The following is an 8,749-nucleotide window of genomic DNA, read 5'->3' as shown; positions in this document are numbered from 1 at the left end:
CTGAGACTAAGAGTTGAGCCTAAATCATCATCATAAACTAGTGGATAGTTTCCAGGTCTCATGCTAACTCAATAATACTGTGGGGCTAAGAGATTCTTAGTTTCTACCACATTACATATTCACTTTAATGAATATTAATGTTTAATGATGATAAACATTTGTTTCACATAGACAATCCCTAGATGAGTTAATACATGGACTTAAGTTATATTCTATAGCAAAGGGCTAACACAGCATATTTTAATAAATATTGAGGCCAATGTGTGAATCTATAGAAAACACATTCAGTTGGTTCACTAGCAAGGAAACACTTATGTACTGGCATTAGTCCTAGAGAAAGAAAGCCACCAATACATGGACACTAGAGTAAAGCTCTATAGCAACTTTTATGAAATATCAAAGACTAAAGCAACCATTCAAATGAAAGAATGCACTGAATTTCTAAGTATGGTAAAAATTTTCACACACTATGACTGGTGCTTGAGATTTCTAAGGTAACATTTAAAAGTTTTAAACAATTTAATTCAGCTTTTACCATCATTTATAATACATTTTCTTTACTATAGGATGTGAAAATGAGTTCACCTGTCTTTATTTTTATTTCAGCATTCTGGGTTTTGCCTAATGTCTGGATTGTCATTATGAATAGGAATCTCACATGGAAGATATCAGAGGTTGAAGTAAATCTTTACTAGTTTTATTGAATACCCTGAAAATGAACTTTCTGATTAAGCCTCTTACCATATCTTATTTTTATGATGTATTGTCCTGAATTAGACTATAATTGAAAACAATAATAAACAAGCAAAATCATAGCTCAAGGTATTGGAGGATTCTGCTCATTTGGGTTTCAGTAACTGCAGTTTTGCTTGTGTTCTCTGCAATGCTATTTTCTTTCCCTTAAGTCAGTAGATTACCAGAGTAGACTATTTCATGCACAATTTATTGCAGAGATGGGCAGTATTTATCAGTCCCTTCATAAAGAAGAAGAATCATCTGCTTGAAGGCCATCACTCACGGTGCTGTCAGCAGAGTGTGGAAAGCTGAATAATAGGGAACAGAGCAGGACCCCCACATATATTAAGAGTGGTGATAACTTCATTAATAGCAAAATTAGGAGACCTTTAAAAATTCCAAGGAAAATACTCAACCTTTCAGCAGAACATCTTAGATGAGATAGAGTCCCGAGCCTTGCCTCATCCATCACCATTGAGAATTAGCTTCCATGCACTTGACCTTAACCATCACTCTTGTTGTCAAGCCTGGGTGTCAACACAAAAGAAATTGGTTCATGGCTGAAAGTACTGCATGTGCAACCGATCACACTTCTTCCAGGCCCTTACCTTCTCACAGTAAGGGATCAATTAAAGCCAAATGGGGGTAGATGTCTCTGGATATCTGGGTCATGGATGTAGAACGCTTTGGTTTGGGCAAAGAAACATTTAACAGGAGAAAACAGAAGCTCCTGGCCTGAGCACAAACAGATGAGGCATGTATGTCATAAGCTGTGGGATGTAAACACATTCAGCCCTGGACACAAAAGGACAAGGACACAAGAGACCGTCTGTCATGTCATTACCTGAATATCTAACTGTATTATTTATAAACCAACTTGCAGCAGATGTTGTCTTTTTTAACACAAATTCTCCTTCCAGGGCATTATGCATGAGGCCTAATTGTAAATGCCTATATTGTTCCTTTCCCCTACTGATTTATTGTTCTATAGACATCTACATGGGAACGCAGTGTGGAACTGCGCTGTTTTCTCTATTAATTATTTTCACTCTTTGATTACTAATTTCAGAAGACAAACTTTTCACTGTTGACCTCCTCAGGAGTGGATTGTTTTACAACGAGACTGTGTTAGGGAAATGAGTCCCCAGTGAAAGCAGAAGGGCATGAAAACCTTGTGTCTTATTTACATGAACCCAAACCCAAGTTTCCAGTCATTTCCCTCTTAAATCTTTATCTACTTGTGGAAGAAAAGCAGTAGATCCGGGAGCAATCATTCCACCAGAGATACATGCAAATCCAAGCACATAAAATTTATTACTGTTCAATAATACCGCGTTGTGTGTCTCTGTACTGAGTGCATGCCCACTAACCATCACCCTCAATAGATAGTTGGTGTTCAGAAAACATGAATGTCCTTTGTTGTCAGATTCTCACATGATTTTTGTAGTTTGCATGATGAGTTAAAATTAGGGGAAGAAGAGGTTGGCATTTATTGCCAGAGAAAATTGTGGATGTTTTCGTTATGCCATGGGCTTTGATTGGTCCTTTTAGGCCAAGTGCTAAATCTGTGTATATAATTATCCACTCACCTGTTTGCTAGGAGCAAAGAGCAATCTGCAAACTCCAGGGAACGCCCAGGGAGTTGGCTTTTACTATCTTCCTCACTGCCCTTTCATCTCTGTTCACAAAGAGGATACACTTAATACAAACGTAGAAATCCAGTGGCATAGAGGAGTTTTGGTGGAAGAGACAAGGATAGAAATGACAGTGGGGAGTATTTGCTACCTCTTTCACATACTGCTGGTCAGTCTGGGTCTGGAATCCCTGTTGACTCTGGCTGCTGTTGACTTCTGTTGGCTTCAGATTAGGGAAGGTCAGGAGAGACTGTCTCTCTAGCTCAAGTCTCCCTCTTGAGCCTCATTCCTCTCCACCTCAAGACACAAGAGCATCCTTTTTCTGCAGGGATGTTCCCTAGGGAGAGAAATGCACTCCCTCTCAGGGTGGCAGCTTATTCTCTCTGAGAGCATGAATACTTAAAAGTCCTTACCTGTACTAAGGCTCTGTCTGGAATGGGCTTTGTAATTTTCTGTCATCCTTCTCATGAGATTTCTGGATCCACACAGAAGGTCTCAGCTACTGAGAGATCCTGAATTCTTTGGTGAGATCATGTGGGGTTATGGCACCATTTTCTCTTTGTGAGCACGAGGAGATGGCCTCTTGTGCTCTCAAGCCTTATCCCTCTCAACACAGCCAAGCATGAGCAGAGGTCCCACCAGCCAGCACAGATGGAATGAGGTTGCCGTGGGGGACAGCTAAGGCTGTCTACCATCTGGAGGGGAGTTGCAGGAAGGAAGTATGGATCTCGTGCGCTTGAAGGAGCTATGTGGATGCTTTCTCTGGACAATTGATAATGATTTTTTTCTCAGCTGTTTTTCATTCCATTCCAGTGAAATTATTCTACCTCACACAGTAAATATCTGGCTTGTACGTCTGTTTCAGGGCCTAGGGACTGCCACGTGCTCCTGAAGGCTCAGAGTGGCTTTGCATGGAGAGGAACTAGTGGCTTTCTTCCCTTTAGGGTGGGACTTCTCACCTATCCATATGGAGATGGAAATTTCTGACCCTCGGGGCCTCTGTACTAAAAGATACTGTCTCAATCATTATAATTACAGTTGGTTTATTGTGATATATCCTGTTTCTTTCTATATATAATCAAATCTACTGGCAGGTCTAGGTTCTATATTTCAATTCAACTTTAATTCCAGTAGAGCTAGAATAGAATGATTTCATGCTTTTTCATATAAGAAGAGACAATGATTTCTGTGCAATCCAGTTGGTGTGGGAGGGTCTTCATTCATTCTCACATTTACCCAATTATTCATCCTATATCTATTCTGTAGGTGCAGAAGTATTACCATCTTAGTAGGCCCATGGAGGAAATGTTGCACAAGGCATTTCTGCACAAGGCATTTCTGCACAGGATGGATAAGGAGCTCCAAATTTGAAACTATTTTGGGGGGAGGAGTAAAATGTTTAGCTAGCTTCACAAGGCAATATCTATAACTGTTTGTTTTGAGGTAATTATAGATTCACAAGAAATTGCAGTAGTAATACAGAAGGATTTTTATACCCTCCACTCTGTTTTCCCTACTAAAAATAAAATACCTTGCACTAACTAAAGTATGGATGTCAAAAGCAGGAGTTTTATGTGTCAATGACAGATCTTACCAGCATTACAAGAACTCAGTTTTGTCACCACATAGTGTCTTATTATTATGTGACATCCAGTGAGCATAAGACTATCTAGCAAGCTGTTTAAAACTGTTAAGTGAGCACCTTTCTTCCAAGAGAGCATTTAGGGAAGCTCCCTCTCCCTCCCCACACCTCTCTCCATCCCCCATTGTTCCCCCACCTCTCAAGAACCACAGGCAAACAGGTTTCTGATGTATAGCAATAACGGGGATAAGAAGTTCTAGTATTAAGGGTAATTGATTACAACCTGTGATTGGATCCAGTCTATATAAGGATGGGCCTGGAATAATGTAAAGCATTCAACAAAAGTTTCAACCCAGGGGCTCAGTAGAACTGGTGTCCTAAGCAGTATAGCCACACAGTATAGCTTGAGGAGCAAGCCTGGGAATAAGTGGTATATCCTTCGTATTTCCCACTAAAGTTAAATGTGCTGGGTTGTAATGTTGGGAATGGAGATACTAATCATTGTCCCTAAGCTCCCTGCTTGCAGAGCTCTGGGGAATCAGAAGGATCTCAGGAAGGTCCTGGCAGTAAGGGGATAGGAGGAGGAGGTGGGGGTGGGGAGTCATCCAGCCAAACCCCACTTCAATGGATCAGCAGCCTCTGAATAGCAGCTTTTGACATCTCAGTGGGTTGTGAGGGAGGTGTGGTCATCACAAATGAAACAGACCACAGGGGGTGCAGGAGACCTCGGCAGGACCCCTAATCAATTACGAAAAACACAGAGAGGGTCCATGGAAAATGAGTGGAAGAGACAGATGCATGCTGACACTTGGTGGTATGGTTGGGCACCAGAAGAGAAGTTGGGGGATTTTCAGCTTCACAAAGGATGGGGTGACTGGTTTTCTTTCATCAGCTATTGCCCTCGGAAAACAAAACAGAGAACATGGCCTATGGGGGGAAAATAATATATGTGCAGGCTGAAAAGGAAGAAATGCAAGGAATGGAATTCTGCTCTAATGCAATAATTTAAGTAGTCGTGGATGCCCAGAGGGCCAGGCACTATATTATGTGTTACAGAGAGGTTGGTATCTCCCAAAGGGGATATGAAATGGGAGATGGATGCTGTGAATCATCACTGCTTACTACACGTTAGGAAACCGAGGAAAAGTGAAAATGAATGATGTTACCTCCAGATTCACAGGCTATGGCCGCTGCAGTACTGGGATTGACAGACTAAAGGGTAATGCCTGCCAAGCAGAGGAATGCTGGGCAGGCTTTGACAATACCCAGAAATTTGTGTGCTGCACCCTCTTCTACTTGAAGAACCCTTTAGTGTGGCTGGGTTATGTTCCTCCCCTTGGTCAGGCTAAGTCCTGGGGTTTGGGGTGGTGTGGAGCTTTACTGATCAAACTGAAATTACAGTGAACAGACTAGAGCATCACATTCGTGAGGCCAGGGATGGCTTAGGGTTCACTTGTACAGTCCAGGACTTTAGGATAATATCTGAGCTAGTATTGGTGGGATAAAGGAAGAGAAGCTGTGCCCTCTGTCCTCCAAATATAGTGATACTGGGAACAGAGAGGACTAAATCCACACTTCCGAAAACCATGCTGTAAGATATAATAGGTGTTCTGAAGCGGTAGACAGAGGGTTACTTTTTACCCAGCTAAATATAGAAGATACACACTAGCTTTATTTCAGCAGGATTACTTGTAACCTTTGTATGGGAATATGGTTGTAAATTTATGGGAGGAAAAACACAGGTTTTTATTTTTTCCCCAGAATAACTGAGGTTGAAACTTCCTTGTTTTCTGTATGTGCCTTTAGGAAGTATGCTGGAAGATGTATATGTTCCTTGGAAAACTCATGGCGCTTGACTGTAACTCTCAATCTGCTGGAAACTCCTAAGATCTGCCAAGTGCTAATTCAGTTTTCTCTGGGCCTTGGTCTAAGGGATGACTTGAATCCCAGTAAAATGGTGACTGCCTGTTATTCTATCCCAAGGCATTCTTGCCCATTCTGAATAAACTCTAGGCTTACCTGGAACTTCATCAGCCTTGGATGTCCACTCCTTGACTTTCCTCCACTGGGCAGCCTCCAGCACCTCTGTAGAAGTCCCAAAGATCCCAGAAGTCAGAAAAAATCTAACCATGTGCTAGCGAGCTGGTATCTAACATTGAGATAAAGTCAGAAACTTGGATGCCATTTTTTTTTCTCAGTAATTCTGATCCACTAACACAATGTCTACATGCTGCCACCATGTTCTTCACTGACTCAGAGATGAAGAACAAAAGAAAATTGCTCTTCCTACCCCAAGGCCAGAAAGAATGCATCTTTATAAGACAAAATGGTCAACATGTAGCAATGCAGTTCCACATTTCAGCCTCAGTGGCACACACGGAGGGCCAGGCGTTCTGTCTGCTAGTGGATTTCACCCTTGCTAAAGCCAGACTAAATCACCAGGACGTTCCTACTGAGGGGAGTTAATTGCCTGTGGAAATACTCCAGGTACCGAGTGGGCTTTGTTTGGTCAAAGACATAGACAAGAGTGGGTAATGTACGCTTGCCCTTTTATGAAACATACATTATGAACTACAGGTACCATGTTACCTAATTTATAATGGATCCCACACCCTCTCCTGGCTGCCTGCCTGTGCAGGCGAAGGATGTGAGGAGGCATAGCAGTATTTTTCTTTTAGGTATAACAGTCTGTCAGTATCAAATTCTCTCAGTCAGTGGGGAGCATATAGTGTTGATTTACTGAAAATCTGGGATTATGTCTGCTCTGTGGTGAGTGTAGATTTAAGAGAGGAGAGGTAAGGGGTCTCAGAAAGGTGAGGGAAAACACAAATGAAAGCTAGCAAGGAAAAAAAATAGCTTGACAGTTAAGATACAGTGCAGCTACCATCAAAACCTTCTGGAAAAAAAAAAACAGAAAGGAACACACACACACACACATACAGACACACACACACACACACACACACACACACACACACACACACACACACACACACACAGTGGCCTGCAGTCCCATAGCCTGGTAGGTCTGCCACCTTTGCCATGAACCCTTCTCCCTTCAGGCCTTAGGGAGACATCAATGAAGGAATCGGTCACATTTGACACTGGAGAGAAATGGTGACAACAGACAACAAAGTTTTGTTTTGTTTAAGAACTGGCTTTGGAAAAAAAATGGGAAGAAGTTCTAATAAGGAGTAAAAAGGGAATTCTTTCTTTCAAGGGCCCTTTGGCACTTGACCACATTTCTGGACCTCTTTTTCAGCAACATTTCATTATAGCCAGACTCTTCCAGGTCTCTGGGTCTCTCTCCTCTTCACCTCTAAATAACTGTCACCTGGTGCAACTTTAGCCTACAGAACACATCCTAGCAGAGGCTGCTGATCCCCTTCTGTTCCTATTCTCCTTCTTCTTTCAAGTGGAATTACAATAGAATTAAGATGTAAGAAAATGTGCATTATGTCTACACCTAAGGACTTTTCAGAAGGGAGGTTGACAGCAGCGTCACAGGCAAGCTGGTCTTTACCAGAGTCCTGCAAGGAATGTCAACCTGCCAAGGTGAGATTTTGTTGTTATTGTTATTTGTTTCTTTGCTATTTTTAAGTTGCCTTATTTTAAACAAATGGGGTTTGAGCCTTAGGGCATCTCACTTGCTTGGCATTTAAACTATATTCCTGTTTCCTTTGGCATTAGTTTATATTGAACCTTCCCTCTGGGATGACAGGTTCCTATCACCAGACGTAACTTGTTTGCTGAGATGGGGCCTTACTCTTTTTCCCCAGGCTCCTATCTCTATCTCCTTATCTCTACTTCCTGAGTAGCTAGAATTATAGATGGGAGCCACCATGCCCTATTCCACCAGACTTCTATTCATAACTTAGTCCCTCACCACTACCTGACTCCTACTATCCCAAGAAGTCAGCTCATACACTTCAGAACAGTTGGTAGATGAGCAATGACTTTTGCTCTTGGGAGGTCTGGGCCGTGACTGTGTGACTCAGCTAGAGCACAACCGTGATGAAAATGTCCAGGGCCGAGGCCTCTACTGCTGCTAGAAGGGCTGAACATAGACATTTCTGAAGAAACCTGGTGGTAACAAAGGGAATGAGATTCACATGAGACCCATCCTGGCAACCCCCAAAGACTGCCCACAGCAGGAAGCAGGAGGCTGGAGAAAGCTGAGGTGCAAGGAAAGAGGGAGAGAGGAAGACACAGGACAAACAGTGGCCGGATGATGTTGCTAAGTGTCATGTGGAAAATGATCTAGAGTGCTTCTGTTGGGAAGGAAATGGCATGCTGTGGCTGATTTTCTGAATCATGTATTCTTCATTTTCTTACTTGGCCATTTTCTTGGCTTGTAATTCTCCAAGACATACATTTCAGGTTAAGATAAGGACTCAAGATTCTACTGCTAGAGCCTGCCAGACCAGCCCATTGGCTGAGTTGTCCTTTGTCTGGAATAACCCTGGTTTATGTTATTGTCATTAAGGAACTGATGACAACTTCTTCTCATCTTCAGTATCCTGGTTTTAATGGGAAAAAAAAAACAAAACCAAAAAACCCTACATGGTCAGGTCAACCAACACATAAGCAAATTAAAGCTGTATTTACAGTATTTGTTTGTTTATGAATGTCAGGGTCTCATTATGTAGTCAAATCTCTTGTTGGCTTTAGTTTTTTTGTTTGTTTGGTTTGTTTTTCTGGGTTTTTTTTTTTTTGTTGTTTTGTTTTTCAGATAGAGTCTCATATGTTTTCCCTAGCTGGCCTCTAATTGCAATCCCCCTAATACCTGCCTCCTGAG

At 41.9% G+C, this 8,749-nt stretch overlaps 1 long non-coding RNA gene across 1 annotated transcript; it reads right to left on the bottom strand.

The window, feature by feature from the left end:
• Window positions 1-1,160: 1,160 nt before the first annotated feature.
• On the bottom strand, window positions 1,161-6,022 carry LOC150049823 (uncharacterized). The gene is made up of 4 exons (XR_016538894.1): window positions 5,971-6,022; window positions 2,521-2,706; window positions 2,325-2,413; window positions 1,161-1,262 (listed from the first exon to the last, which is right to left on the bottom strand). It is a non-coding gene; the product is annotated as an uncharacterized LOC150049823 (long non-coding RNA).
• Window positions 6,023-8,749: the final 2,727 nt, after the last annotated feature.

This window comes from Megascapheus bottae, chromosome 19 (genome assembly GCF_031878675.1).
Source record: "Megascapheus bottae isolate mThoBot1 chromosome 19, mThoBot2.hap1, whole genome shotgun sequence".
NCBI classification, from domain to species: Eukaryota; Metazoa; Chordata; class Mammalia; order Rodentia; family Geomyidae; genus Megascapheus; species Megascapheus bottae.
This window is presented reverse-complemented; position numbering and strand designations above follow the sequence as displayed.